Source organism: Brassica napus, chromosome C9 (assembly GCF_020379485.1).
Source record: "Brassica napus cultivar Da-Ae chromosome C9, Da-Ae, whole genome shotgun sequence".
Classification (NCBI taxonomy): domain Eukaryota; kingdom Viridiplantae; phylum Streptophyta; class Magnoliopsida; order Brassicales; family Brassicaceae; genus Brassica; species Brassica napus.
In genome coordinates, this window is record NC_063452.1 from 49,636,449 (window position 1) to 49,653,105 (window position 16,657).

General features: G+C 34.4%; 1 long non-coding RNA gene across 1 annotated transcript; it reads right to left on the reverse strand.

The window, feature by feature from the left end:
* Positions 1-1,130: 1,130 nt before the first annotated feature.
* On the reverse strand, positions 1,131-2,965 carry LOC106376294. The gene is made up of 3 exons (XR_001275446.3): positions 2,281-2,965; positions 1,518-2,099; positions 1,131-1,437 (listed from the first exon to the last, which is right to left on the reverse strand). It is a non-coding gene; the product is annotated as an uncharacterized LOC106376294 (long non-coding RNA).
* Positions 2,966-16,657: the final 13,692 nt, after the last annotated feature.

The window sequence follows — 16,657 nt, forward strand, 5'->3', positions numbered from 1 at the left end:
TTAGAGAGACCTTCTCTACAACCACTGTAAAGTGGTTGATTCGCCGCGTTTAACATTTCGTAAAACTTTTTTGCATCTATATTAGGTTCTTCATCTTCATCATGAGCTACGAATGCATCAGCTACCATATCATGAACCCTATCATAATCTACCATCTCCTCCTGATGGTAACTATGTTCATTATGCAAATGATGATCAACCGGTTCTTTTTCCTGAAAATTGCTATTACTACTACTAGCTTCATTCTGATCATAATTAAAACCTTCTCCATGTTGAAACCAGATATAGTAATTTGCCGTGAAACCTCTATTTATTAAATGCTTCCAAACATTTTCACGATTTGCCAGTTTCGAATTGTTGCATTTCCGACAAGGACAGAACATCTTACCACTTTCTTGGGCGAGCGGTGTTGAATCTGCTTGATGCATAAATGTCTCCAGACCCGCAAGGTATTCTTTCGTCACTCTCCCGTTAGCATCTCTATGCATATACATCCACTTCCGCAACTCGTAAATAGTCCCGGAGCCAGCCATTTTTTTTCTTTCACGTTTTTTGTTGTTGGTGTGTTTAAAATGATGTTCAAACATCCATATTTATAGGAAAATTCGAATCTGGTAGTTGTAATTTTGCTATGAATTTACGACGAAAATTAATTAGGTGGGCAAAAAAAACGTGTAACACCTATAAAGTTGGTGGATTCAAAAATTTTCTCGCTAAATACACGTAAACTATTACCTCGTAAATACCACGCAAAGTTTACGTCGTATTTACGAGGAAATAGTTTTTCCTCGTAAAATACTCGTAAAATTACATCCACTTTACGACGAAACAGTTTTGTCGTTACGTTACGAGGAAATAACGATGACTTTAGTTTTTCACGTAAATTCGTCGTAAACTCGACGCAAATTTACGAGGATTGTTTTTCCTCGTTAATTTTCATAGTTAAGCATGTGTTTTCTTGTAGTGGAAGGCAGTGAAAGGAGTCAGCAGTCTTCAGTTCACAGTCCCCAATGGTACGTGTGAAAGCAAGGACACCGTTAAGGTAGTCATCCTTCTTGGAAGGTTCGATTTGGGAGCCACTATGCCAAGTGTTTTGCTTTGGTTTCTTCTCCATAAATTTATCAAGGAAATCAGTTAAAAGTAAATCATTGAATGAGGAACCACCAACTCCCACGGGTATAGTTACAGTTAGTTTGAGATCAAGGATTAAGTTACAATCAAGACTATAATATGAAGAAGGTTGTTATCCTAGTTAGAAGTGCACATGTAATTATTGTTGTAAGCGTAGCTTCAATAATCACCTTCATGATTAGCTTCGACATCATTCCTTTCATTCTCTGCATCTTTAATGGTATCAATATCATCTTCCTCTTTCACTACCTGAAGATTTTCTCTTCTTCTCCTTCGTCGACTGATTCACTCTGGACCACCATGTTCCTGCATGGTGAATAGAAATACCGATTGACTGACCATACGAAAGCCATAAATAACTATGTTAAAGAACGATAAAAGCATACCATAGAGGTGGATTTTCTCTTAAGCCCCTCCATCTATATTCACATCGACCTAAGCAGTCACATCACATGGAAGCCACATCACAGAAACATCTTCATATCTATGATTTCTTAATCTCCAAACGGAACTGCACTTTTCAGTAAGTTCCTTATCTTTAAAGCTTCTGTGCACAGATACCCATACGTAGGTAGATTCTGCTTTAACCTGACAGGTCCATTTAATATTCGTCTCCATAGATTGAAGTTGCACTCACTTCAAATACTTTCCATGATCATGTTAGCTCTGCTGGTTGTGTGTGTTTCCTTTGTGAGGAAAGGTTTTAACTCCAGTGGTGCGTCGTTGTTACTGAGAACAATGACATAACAGAAAATATGAAAAAAAAACAAAGATCGTTGGTACCTTTGGTCTTCATAATTTTTAAGGACTAACCCACTGTTCTTCATAAACACCAACTCTCATTATATGTATATCTGCACCACCATTAGCGAATAGTATAGTGTGGACTGCTCTCAGACTCTTATAAGCCTCAATTCACTCATCTCCCCAACATTGATTCCAACTGGACCTCTAGAATAGGATCTATCCTGCATATCAAGCAAATATAAACAACTAAGCACTGAAACCGATTCTCAGTCACCAGTAAGAAATAAGTTCAAAAATATATCATGTGGTTCTTTAAAACCTGGATAAAAAGATTATGGTAGTGTCTTAGAAACCAAACTAATATAGAACATCAAGAAACAAAGTACGTGTCCAGGAACTTACATACGTGTGTTACAAAAGCTGTCCTTTTATAGATTATGTTCCACAAACATTAATGTTACACTTGTGCTGAATTGCTTTCTATGTCCACATGGATGGTAGATATTCTTTGGTGAGGCTGTTTACACCAGATCATGACGTTAAGATGTAAACGGATGGGTTGCTTCAGAGAGAGATCGATTTACCATAGCGTAAACCATAACCCGTCTCCTACACCGGCGTTCTGCACTTTCCTCTCTCGCCTCTCGGCTTTGATCCGCCAAAGCCTATCGCAGCAACGGGCAATTTCAGGGCGGAATCTCTTACTGATGCGTATTATCGGATCCGGAGGGATCTCCCTTACTTCAAAGTGAACTACGTGACGATCGTCTCCCTTGTGCTCGCGCTCTGGCTCCTCTCCCATCATTTCTCTCTCCTCTTTCTCATGTGACTATTCGGCGCGTGGATATTCCTCTTCCTATTATGCACGTCCGATCAGTCGCTTGTTGTTCTCGAACCCGAGAAGTCGCCATGTCGATGTGTTTGTATGAGTTTGAAGACGATTTCAGATTTAGGAAAAGATTTGTAGACGTTATGTAGATCGTAACGTTGCTTTAAGCTTCCGTGGGATTTCATCGTGGAGGTAGCGGCGCAAAAGGAAAATGGAAGAGGAAAACCTAACTCCATGCGAGTTTCTAACAGATGTGATAAAAATTGGGTTTCGGATTTGGGCTTTATTCGCAAAATAATAAAAGCCCAGTTCAATAAATAGACTGAGCGACCCGGCAGAAAAAAAAATTGAAAGTGCCTTACCATGCAGCCACGTGGCGCGATTTGCCCCTTAGTCCAGGGTGACGTGGACGCAGGAGAAGAGAGCAAACTCAACTTTATTTAATAAGACTAGGGTCGGCCCGGGCCTCTCCCAGGTTTTTGTTTAAATTTAAATTTTGATTATATATTTAGTATGTTTATTTAATATATAAATTTTATAATCTATCATAAACATATAAGTAGCTATCGACAAATATAAAATAATTCTAAATAATTCAATCTTTTTGTCTTACGCTATTCAAAAAATTTTGTATCCATTTTTTTTGTTATTGAAAATTATATATAAGAAGGAGAGCAGAATGATCAAAAATTAATTAAATTTTAGTTATGGTGTTTAATTGGTTAATTTGTTTTAATGTTTCAATTCACTTAAAACTATTTAGAACATTTGTTTCCAATTAGTCTCTAAGTAAGTTAATGGACTATCCCCTTAAATTTACAACCAATAGTATATTTTTTCAAAAATATTTAATTTTTTCAAAAATTCATAATTTTATAACACCGACAAAAGTTACGTAACCCGATTTGCTTAACTAATTGATTTAGTTAATGAATTAGTTAAATTTTGAACTGAAGCTTTCTCAATGAGAAAAAAATGAGTAGATGCATTTTATGTTTTTTATAAAACTGTAACGACCTGGTTTGCTTAACAAATTGGTTTAATTAATGAATTAATTAACATTTAAACTAGAGCAGTTCTCTGGTTTTTTTTAACTGTGTGCGTATAAGTGTTCCTACATATCTAATTATTTATCTTTTGGTCAAAACATAGCTAATTATTTAATACATTTTTCTATCAAAATAACATAGTGATTTGATAAAAAAAAAATAGTGATTAGTGTAAGGCTATTGTATGTTTTTTTTTCAAAATGTACTAACGTAAATGCATGGTGCCTAGAATTGGTCCCGCGGGTACGGATGTAATGTATTTTTTGTTTGAATTCTTTTCTTTTGTATGCAAATTTTATTTGCTTTTTGGATTTGTATTCGGATGTTTTGATTGTTACTATATATTTGCGAATGTTTCCAATTTGGTGTCTTTTTTTTTAAGTTACATTGAAATACCAATATTACATATTTCTTGGCATGAAGTTCATTCTTGCTTGTGTTTTTTTTTTTTTTTGACTAAAGCTTGTGTTTTGTTGGTATTATATTTCTATAGTTTTTTCTGGTTCTTGGTCTTTAATATTCGTTGTGTTAATAGTCCTGATCTTTTATGGGTATTGTAAGTAGGGGTTATTGGTTGTTGTATTTTAATGGATTTGAAAATCCGAACTAAATCTAGTGTTATTGGTTCTATGATTTTCAAATCTGTATTAAAATCATGTGTTATTGGTTTAATGCTTCATAAATTCTGTATCAAATCAAGTGTTATTCAATTGTACGGATTTACTAATATATTTGATTTTATAATGGATTTGAATGGATTTGTTTGGATTTTTTAGTTAAAAATACAAAGACTCAAATTCGAGGGAAAACCTCCGGATTTGCATATTTTACTTGGATTTATAAATACTATATAGATTTCTAAATCAATCAAAATATATAAACCAATAACACCTCCTTAATGTCAAGTGCATTCTAGCTTGTATTTTGTTGGTATTGCTTTTTTTATTGTATTTTCTGGTTCTTGGTCTTTAATATTTGTTGTGTTAATAGTCCTCATCTTTTATGGGTATTGTAAATTTTGGTTAGTTAGATTTTTCACTTTGTTGGTTTAAAATTTAGGGGATTAAATTATGATAATTGTCTAGCATATGCATGTATATCCAGTGCTCATTTTGTTTTAATAAAAAATAATGATCTAATATTAGAAAAAGTTCCCAAAATTATTATTTAGGATTCCTATTATTTGTAGGGAAAAAATATTCTTGCACGTTAGAGAAATATAGAAATTCTTGCACATTAGAGAAATATAGAGAAAGCACTTCATGTCTTCCATGTATTTTCATCTTCAGGCCGTGTATATATTATAGCTTACTTGGAGACATAATCAAATGTAATCTGACAAAATATGTCACAACTTTGCATTTCTCAGGACTCAGATGAAATGTAATCTAACAAAATTACATTGGCTAGTGGCTCTTTCAAGAATAGTTTGTTTCCTACATCTGTTCCAACCATTTTCCAGTTATTAGAAGCATCATTCACAGAAAGCTATCATGTAATATAGAAAAAAAAACAAAAAAATTGAAAAAATTGACATTAACTGCAGCAAAATTAAATTGCATCAAATAGAAAGTAAAAAAAAAAACAATATGAGCTTGGTATCAAGACGGTTGTGCACACAATTCAAGTAGACAGTTTAGTCATGTTTTATATCTTTACATTGACAGCATTTGTGTAGGATGCAATAAAAATAATGAATGCAAATACTAAAAGAATTCGAGCTTCTAAGACTTCCTATATTATTAACAGTATATTTCTTGTATAGCAATAACAATATACTTGTGTAGAGTGACCTTTATATATAAATATTACTTACATAATTGGCTAATTCTAAATTTCATTTCCAAGCTATACTAAGTTGTCTGTACACAAAAAAAAATTGTATGAGAACAAAAAAAAAGGCTATGCTAAGCTGTCCAAAACCTTGTCCTTAAAATACCAACCTGCATCACATGCCTTCGATTTTTACCATTTGATAAGGCTTCAAGCTTTTTGTTTTTCAAAAATAAAAGAGCATAAGATGGTTACCTAGTTAGTGCTTCAATCAACCGATGTACCTGAGTCCAAAGGATACAAAATTTTACCAAGAGAATTGGTGAGGAAGGAAAATAGCGAGAGAAGTGATCACCACAAAGCTCCACATCATCAAACCTCTTGTTAGTGTGAAAGTACCCAACAATACTCAAACCTTAGAGCCACGTAATGCTCCACTAACAGTGAACAGAGTACCCGCCTTGAGATGGTGGTGCCGGAAGGTGTCTAGACGGTTGACATTACGGTGGCTGGCATGAGTGTCGACTGAATCACATGTGAAAAAAAAAAGCCTAATCAACAAACAGTTTCAAGATTTCTCATTCAAAAGAGTTTAAATCAATATCTGAATACAGAAGTTGGATAATTATGAGTTAAAACGCCCATGTAGTTTAAAAAGAAGCTGTTAAAGAGTTTTAAGGATTATGTCAACTCCCATCAACTCGTCACAGCGTTGCGCTTTTCAGTTTCTGAGCAGCCGCACCTTGACGACGGAAGATCAACAGCCGAATTTCAATTCAGCAAGTAAAATGGAATTTAGTCATTATATAGAGAAAGAAATTTTAGAATGCAATTGGAATTGTGAGGATGATTCTCCTGAGATGAGGCGTTAACTTTTTATAATGGGAGATCCACCGCTAGGAAGAGGGATAAGAACCATTGAATGTGTAATCGTGGATCCAGTGGATCGAAATAGTTAAGACTTCATTAATGACGATGAATCAATGCATGTTTTAAAGCCTAAGAGGAGATGAATCGAAAACAAAACGACGCCGACATAGACATAGAAACGCAACGAAAGTAATTATCTCCATGATTGCAGACGGAAGAGTTTATGAAACTTGAACAACCTCTATGAGAGCGACTAACTTGATCACAGTTTCAGAGCGAAGATGTTCGAGGAAGACGACGGCGTGAACACATCTTGCTTTTAGGTTTCAATTAAAGTTTTGGGCTGAATTAACTTGAATATATTGAGGGGCCCATATGACCTTTGAACAGAATCGTGAAATAAAGAAAAATAAGCGAAGTCCAAAGTCTTTTAAGCAGTTTTGATTTTCTTAAAAAGTGACATGTGTAAGCACATAACATGAATTTGTGACCTAGACGCTGAGGTGGCTTCATCAGGAGAGAGCAACCTCTCTTTTATATATAAAGACTAGGGTAAGCCCGCCCGTAAAACAAATGAACAAATAATATAAATATATTTAAAATGTTTAACTTATTTTCAACTGAAATTAAATTAATTTTCATGTGTTTTACTAAAACAATTTATCAATTTATTTGAATATTTATTTTAAAAACAATAAACTTATTTATTTATCAAAAGTTTAATAGAAAATTATTATTTTGCTATAGTTTTAGTCTAACTACAGATGATTCAAATTGTTTGTATTTTACTTTATGTTCTGTGTTTTAACTTTTAACAAAGAAGTACTGCATATCGTAGCTTTAGTCACTGAATAACCCAAAAAAAACTTTGGTCTTGTACCAAAAAGGTATTGGTCGTTTCTTAATAAAGTAATTAACTCTCGCTATGTTGTGGGCATGTTTATTATGTTAATCTCTCTCTAAAACTTCGTGATGTTTTCATGTTTATTATGTTAATCTCTCTTTCGTATTGTATACAAACTTAACGTCTTTTCTAAGACATCCACGCAAGGCACAAAGCTCATCACCATCGAGCGCAAGCGCTATTTTGAAACCCAGGTCATGGGTTTGTACTTTAATTGATCTGATATGACCTTTTTTTTGTTTACTGATTGATTCAATCACTCAATCAAATTTTTTTTTACTCTCTTAGTAGTCTAGAAAATCTATTCTCTCAAGATTGACCCTTTTGAAGTTAAACCATTTACGTTGGATGTTCAATCAGTTTCAAACTGCACTCTAGAAAATCTGCATAACTGTCTTAAGTATATCAGTGACACATTCTTTTCTATCATTTAAGCATGGAAAATTATCAATCAAAGTGGAGACTAAAAGGTTTTTTTTAAAAAAGTGGAGACTAATCAGTTTTTTTAAAAAAAGTGGAGACATCACAATGTGGTTAACACAACTCTTAAACAAAGAGCGTGTGGTTATTCTCCCTATTTTGCCCACTGGATCACCTGGAAAAAAAGTAAATAAAGAGTCGATAATGCATCCAAATAAAAAAAGATATATAGGTAGGGATAAAAACATTGGCATGTTATTAAAACATAATAGAACACCTTCTTAACATGGTTGAAGCTTCATCTGTAATGTTGGCTCAGAACCTGAAAACATAAAAGATATTATTAGCATGAAGATTGGCTCTTAAGTTTCTCATTAGAGAATTTGGCTCTAAGTCTTTTCTTACAATTGTTGTTATTGCTCTGTTGCTAGACATCTCCAAAACCTTCTTCACATAGCCTAGCCTAAAGCAACAAATCACTTGTTTAAGACTCTCCAAAGAAGCCTGAGCTAAAAGAGAGCTTGCTCCATCACAATGTAGACATCATCATGATCTTCATATGCATCATAGAAATGTGGAGATTATCATAACCAGACAAAGTTTTCAATATCTTCACTTCTCTCCTCACATTTCAATGGCAATAGCCGTCTTAATCAACACAACAATTACAAACAATCTAAAAGATGAAACATAACCAAAAGACATCAAATCAAAAACCACTTTTTTAATCAAAAATCATAAAGCACTAAATTTTGCTTCGTGAATAACATTAACATTAACACAACCGGGGCATCTAGCTAAGGTGGTAAAGGGCTCACAGCTGTGAGTACCGCCACCTGGGTTCGATTCCCGGCCACTGCGGATTTCATATGCGGGCTGCAGCATCCAGGAGCCAACACGTGGAGCTCCGTTTGGACACCCACGTGGAGCTCCGTTTGGACACCCACGTGGCTAGTCTGTTCTCTCGATGTACGGGTGCCAATGTACGGGTTATATCGCCCTGTTGGCCGTCACCCTGTCGATGAGTGGTAGGAAACCTGGGTTATCAAAAAAAAAAAACATTAACATCGACTTTTTATCACCTTTTTAAACTTAAGAGCACTGGCCACGGCAAACTTCATAACCGAGGTCGTACATCCTAGAGAAACTCTTGGAGAATCAAAGCTCTTATCCAAAACCCACGCTGCCTCTTTCGGCTTCACGGAGCCGTGCCGTATCGCGATGATGCATTTAGCCGGAGACGGATGACGAAACGGCCGTTTGAAGAATCTCTTCGGCGTGGAGTTCCCATTAGTCACTGGAGATCTCGTCGGAGCCTTCTTGGAAAAGGAGTGAGATGGAATCAGACTGTAAAACATGAAAAACGGAGACTTTTTCCACTCATTGTTCGTTACAAAGTGATCTGTCCACGGGATGAAGGTTCATCTTTTTATAGCCGGAGATTCATCGTTTGTAGAGTGTATTGAATGAGGAATCGTGCTTGGGGTGGGTTGAATGAGTTAAAAGCGTCATTAATTGCGATGAATCAATGCATCCGTAACATTTCATAGGGGAAGAATCTCAATCGAAATGACATGAACCTAGCTTGATTCTAGAGATTCTTCACGAAGGGTCGTCTCAGAGCACCATACAGGAACTCCAATGGCGGTTCAGATATGCAGAGATCGAAGGAGACGATGAACGCCAATGGTTGCCTTCTCGAAAATGATGTATTAATTGGACAATTGGGATGGGCTTTTGTTTTTAACACATAGATAAGCCCACGTCAATTGGTTTCCCAAGTTAATGAAACGGTGAGTTTTTGAAGAGAGAGACACGTGTCAAGCTGTTAGGAGATGACTTTCCTATGTGGCATCCTAGGTGGTTCTCTAAGGAGAGAGCAAACTCTATTTTATATAAAGATACTAGGGTCGGCCCGGGCTACGTCCGGGTTTTTTGTTTAAATTTTAGTTTTGTATTATATATTTTATATCTTATTTTTGATATATAAATATTACAATCTATTATAAAAATATAAGTATTTAGACAATTATAAAAAGCAGGATTCAATTATTTTATATATTTTTATTTTCTGTATATTTTTTTTTCAAACTATTATTTTTTGAAAATTTGTTTTGATCATCTATTAGCTTTTAGTTGTTGTTTTGCGTTAATACCTTGTTAATTTCACTTAACTGAAAATTATTTATTTAAAGAAAAAAAACCATGGGATTCACTTCTTTGATATGTAGTTTTTAATATTGGTTTGATAAAACATTTAAAATCAACTCAGCGATTCTGATATTTTTTTGTTATTACGAATTTTCTCATGTTAATTATCTCTTTGAATTTTTTGAACAAAAAAGCAGTGAATAATTTTGTTATACGGCATTAGTTTCACGATTCTAATCAAATCACTGATATTATAGACTACACACTTTATTACGAAAGAAACGGATGTGTGGATAAAAATTAAATGAATAACTGTTATGAATCATGAAGTGGATGGTCCATAACCTAGACCATACAAGTTCAAGACTAGAGTCCATTGGAGGTTTACGTCCAGCCATATGGAAGACCCATTCAACCTTTGTCTTTATGAGTTTGACCATGTCATTATGTAGAGTATCTTTGTAATCAATTCTCCCTTTGACTCCACCTTGTATGAACCACTATATATAGTGGTGTAAGCAATAAGAAATATACAACACATTCTCACAAATCTTCTTTCAAATCTTAATACGTTATCAGCACGAGACTCTCTCCACCTGGGCAATCCCATCCGCCGGCGATCATCTCTTTTCCGCCCATCTTTTCCGGCCCTCGGCCTTGCTCCGCCGGCCAAGTCTATCCCTCTCACGGTTTTCCGGCCAGCTCCTCCACCTCTCTCTCAACCAGCTCATCCGCGGATCAGCTCTCTCTCACGGTGGTCCATTCAGATCAATTTGGTGTTTTCTAAAAGGTAAACTAATCTATCCATAAAATCTAAGAACACCACATATCTGAATCCTGATTATTAGATCTATTTGAATCATAAAACTTATAAAAATCTATAGATCTAAAATTATCACAAATATTAATCTTGAATCTAAGATCTATATGAATCTTGATTCTAAAATTATTTGAATCTCTAAAGATCTAAGAATCTCTAAAAACTTATAAAACTTATTAATAATCTAATATCTATATGAATCTTGTTTCTAAGAACTATTTGAAATTATAAAAGATATTAGAGAAAATGATAAACCCCTTTTAGCTAGCAAGCCTTAAAATCGGTTCTCCTTTCTCCTATTTTGATCCGGCCTTACATCCGGATTGACTAAAGGATTGAAACCCATAATCTTTGTTTGGCCGTATTACCGGCTGTATAGCCAGATGAATAAGCTGGCCATCAAAATCTTAATCCCATTCGATGTGCTTACGGATCCAAATCGGTCCTTATCCACATCAAAATCTCAAATCCCCTTGTTTGTTTTATAACCGGATATGTATCTTGATGGTCATTATACATATCAATTCCCTAAATCCTTTTTTCTTGATTTTTATCAATCCCCTAAACTCTAAGCAATAATCGGCTGAACCCCTAAATCCAAATCCGGCCATGATTTTTTTTTCCGGCCATGATCTTTTCCGGCCACAATCTTTTCAGCCATAATCTTTCAGTCAAAACCCAAAGATATCAAAACTTAAATCCTAATCAATGCATATCTTTGACCATTGATGTTTTATATTGTAACTGATCAAAATTTAAAGCTTTTATGATTGTTTTAAATGCATATCTTTGACTAGGTAGTATTTATCAAAATATTATAACATATAGTCTTGATTTAAATAGTTATGACATAGGCTAAAATAAATACTAAGCTGAAATCATTTGATCACATAGTTGTTTGTCAAAATTTATCTAAATCTAAACCGGCCTTGAAATCGGTTCATTATAGTTTGAACAAATGATATAAATTTATCTTGATCTAAAAACCAACATTGAAAACTGATTTTGTGATGATTGAATTATATACTGATCATATATACATACCTGATAGCATCTATTAGATCAAACATGAATTAGTAAATTGTTAGATCATACACATATCATGAACTGATCATTTCCATGCATCCGCTTGTCATATAGTTTTATTAAAACTGAGCATGCATACATATAATAGATCATTCTAATCATGGGGCATTTAAAATAAAATCTAAATTGGTTCATATTACTTGCATCTAATTAGATTAAATCGATTATTTTTAAAGTTAAGCATGTTTGTTTAATTTGAAAACATAAACCAGCTTTGAAACCGATTGATCAAAAATCTAATTGAATTTGTTCTAGACATATCCTGAAAATTATAAAATTTTCTTGTCTTGGTTTACCCTGTAAAAGGGGGAAGGAATCGGTTTTTGCTTTATGATCTTTGAAAACCAAATATCCTCATGCATTAGGAATCACATATAGATTGTTTAAGTCCAATGCTTAGTTCTGAACATACATTCAGCTATTTCTTGATCCATGCATTTTCTTGATTTCATCTATCTTGCTTGATCTCATTTAATAAAATGATGATTGATCCTTATTCAAATTCTAAAGGGCCTTAATACCCTATATATATAATCAATCCAATTTGAATTATAATTAAAAGGATTACTAGATGCAATGATCAATTGATCATTCTCATACTAAGATTGCTTAAGCAAATAAATTATATGATTTGGGGGAAAGCCTTATTGAAATCATATACATTGATTTATTTTATTGCTTACATAGAATTCTGAGTGCTTGAATTACTCGTTAAATATTCAGATGTCGAGATTTGAACCCTCAGATTACTCTGCCCTAAATCTCTCTGGAGATAATTACCTAGAATGAGTAAAGAATACTCTTGTTGCCCTGAGATCCAGAGGACTCGGACAATGCATCAATGAGTACAATGATATCATTGACAGTGAAAGGCATAGAGCTATAACAATTATTCGTTATCATCTCACTGAGGAATTAAGAGACATGTATCTCCATGTTGAGGATCCTTGTGACCTTTGGTTACAGATAAGGAAAATGTTCAAACCGGTATTGTGGCAAAAGGCCAACCATGAATGGGAGATCCTCAGATTCCAGGATTTTGAATCCGTGGACAAATATAATTCAGCTCTGATGGATATTGCTTATAGTCTTGAACTATGTGGTGAAAGGATAACACATTATTCTTTATTATATAAGACCTACTCCACATTCTATCCAAAGGATGTGCTGTTGCTACACACGGCTAAGAAGTTCACCACTTATAATGACCTTTTGTCATATCTTTTTGCTTCTGAACAAAGAAAGCAGAAAATCAAAGATACCATCAACAAATTTGACAAGCTTCAGAAAAGATACATTGAGCTAAAGAATAATGAGATGAGGCATCCTATAGCTGATGAAGCTGAAGTTGAGCGCCATATGGCAACACATGCATTGTGAAGGCCATATTATATAATTGTCTTTTGACATTCTCATTTTTATGTTTCCTGAGTTTATGTTTCATGAATTGCTTTGATACTTTGCTTTATACACGACTTCATTAATAAAATGAATTACTTTGAGTTCATCATTATCTTATTCAAACTGTTGTTTGATAAAAAACTATATCTATATGCCTTTATTGTGCCAAGATAAATATGATTGAGGATTAATACCCCAACTCACTTTTCCAAAGAGTTTAAAGAAGCCTTTGACAAATGGCACGACATGCTCTGCCATCCAGGCTCAGTTATAAAATACTCTTGAACTCAACTGGACATTCCTTGAAAGAAAGGAAAAGAAGCTCGACCAAGGCTTTGCCTAAATGGCATTATATTCACCCTATAAGGTCCATTGAATTAAGAAGAAAAAATGGTTTCCAACAATGGACAAAAGGGAATAAGAGTACCTAATAGCCAGGGCAATCATGTTTGATTAACCCACGAAATTTATCACTTAGATGGCATTACCATACTTAGCCATTCAGATTATGATGCAAATATTTAAAAGGGCACAAATGTTATCCCATAAGATCTCACGTGTGTGCAATATATCTATGCACAAGGGAATTTATTGTCCCAAGCACCACGAATTTGAGTATGTTCATGAGGGGGAGTGAGGACAAATCTCATGATACATGACCATACTGAAATCCGTGAAACATGGTCCACAACCATATTACATATTGGTTGAATTTGATATAAAGACCATTACCTATAAGGTTCAAATTCTAAAAGTCTGTATGCTTGGGGACACCATGAGTTATAAAAGAATGAACCTGCATCAGGCCATAGTAATTATATCAGGCCATATAAGTGATCATAGATATTTCCACCTCAGACTGATACGGGTTATGAGTCCAGACATATATCATCTTAAGATATTATGAAAGAATCCACCACAAATATATGTGTCATCTAAGATCATGTGATCTTGGAATCTCATAAAGAGGAAAGCCTTATTGAAATCATATACATTGATTTATTTTATTGCTTACATAGAATTCTGAGTGCTTGAATTACTCGTTAAATATTCAGATGTCGAGATTTGAACCCTCAGATTACTCTGCCCTAAATCTCTCTGGAGATAATTACCTAGAATGAGTAAAGAATACTCTTGTTGCCCTGAGATCCAGAGGACTCGGACAATGCATCAATGAGTACAATGATATCATTGACAGTGAAAGGCATAGAGCTATAACAATTATTCGTTATCATCTCACTGAGGAATTAAGAGACATGTATCTCCATGTTAAGGATCCTTGTGACCTTTGGTTACAGATAAGGAAAATGTTCAAACCGGTATTGTGGCAAAAGGCCAACCATGAATGGGAGATCCTCAGATTCCAGGATTTTGAATCCGTGGACAAATATAATTCAGCTCTGATGGATATTGCTTATAGTCTTGAACTATGTGGTGAAAGGATAACACATTATTCTTTATTATATAAGACCTACTCCACATTCTATCCAAAGGATGTGCTGTTGCTACACACGGCTAAGAAGTTCACCACTTATAATGACCTTTTGTCATATCTTTTTGCTTCTGAACAAAGAAAGCAGAAAATCAAAGATACCATCAACAAATTTGACAAGCTTCAGAAAAGATACATTGAGCTAAAGAATAATGAGATGAGACATCCTATAGCTGATGAAGCTGAAGTTGAGCGCCATATGGCAACACATGCATTGTGAAGGCCATATTATATAATTGTCTTTTGACATTCTCATTTTTATGTTTCCTGAGTTTATGTTTCATGAATTGCTTTGATACTTTGCTTTATACACGACTTCATTAATAAAATGAATTACTTTGAGTTCATCATTATCTTATTCAAACTGTTGTTTGATAAAAAACTATATCTATATGCCTTTATTGTGCCAAGATAAATATGATTGAGGATTAATACCCCAACTCACTTTTCCAAATAGTTTAAAGAAGCCTTTGACAAATGGCACGACATGCTCTGCCATCCAGGCTCAGTTATAAAATACTCTTGAACTCAACTGGACATTCCTTGAAAGAAAGGAAAAGAAGCTCGACCAAGGCTTTGCCTAAATGGCATTATATTCACCCTATAAGGTCCATTGAATTACGAAGAAAAAATGGTTTCCAACAATGGACAAAAGGGAATAAGAGTACCTAATAGCCAGGGCAATCATGTTTGATTAACCCACGAAATTTATCACTTAGATGGCATTACCATACTTAGCCATTCAGATTATTATGCAAATATTTAAAAGGGCACAAATGTTATCCCATAAGATCTCACGTGTGTGCAATATATCTATGCACAAGGGAATTTATTGTCCCAAGCACCACGAATTTGAGTATGTTCATGAGGGGGAGTGAGGACAAATCTCATGATACATGACCATACTGAAATCCGTGAAACATGGTCCACAACCATATTACATATTGGTTGAATTTGATATAAAGACCATTACCTATAAGGTTCAAATTCTAAAAGTCTGTATGCTTGGGGACACCATGAGTTATAAAAGAATGAACCTGCATCAGGCCATAGTAATTATATCAGGCCATATAAGTGATCATAGATATTTCCACCTCAGACTGATACGGGTTATGAGTCCAGACATATATCATCTTAAGATATTATGAAAGAATCCACCACAAATATATGTGTCATCTAAGATCATGTGATCTTGGAATCTCATAAAGAGGATTGGGACTATATGTTGGATATATATTATGAATATACTTTCTCCATAAGTTTAAAAGAAACCTTGAGCCAAAATGGGTGATCTAATTATAGACCAAAGAACAAGGATTACATAAGGTTTATGAATCCGAATATCCAACAATGAAAGGAGAAAAGTAATAAGCTGGTATAAAGAATGATAAAGAATGATATCTACCATCTGGTATCAACCATCAATGTCTTGGCAAAGATCCTCGGACTAAAAAATAATTTATAGACGTCCATATGCTACAATGATAGCAAAATAAAATGCCACAAACATTGACCCGAGAGAAAGAATGACTATGTCATCCCAGCTTAGCACCACACGGTTTTGATGTCTTAAAGACACAACCAAGTTGCTACAAAGTCTATATAAGATAGACCAAATAAATGTTCCAAATAAAGTTCCATAAATTCTAAGGAACCTCGGAAAGAAAGAAAGGTGCATGAGATAAAATCCGATTTTTATTAAAGGAAACCATTCCAGACATTGAAATATAAGGCTGGCCAGCTGAACAACTAGGTACCATACCATATAGCTTGGGACGCCAAGTTATAAGGTTATTAAGGTCCTAGATAATGAAATTTCAAATTGATTTATACCATGTCTGGAACTAAAAGGAACTATATATATATATATATAATATATAAGTGTGTCGACACATACATTCATAGAAAATGCGCAAGTATGTAGCACATGAATACAAAGATATGTATCGAGGATCATAAACCCACACAAGAGTACTCATAATGA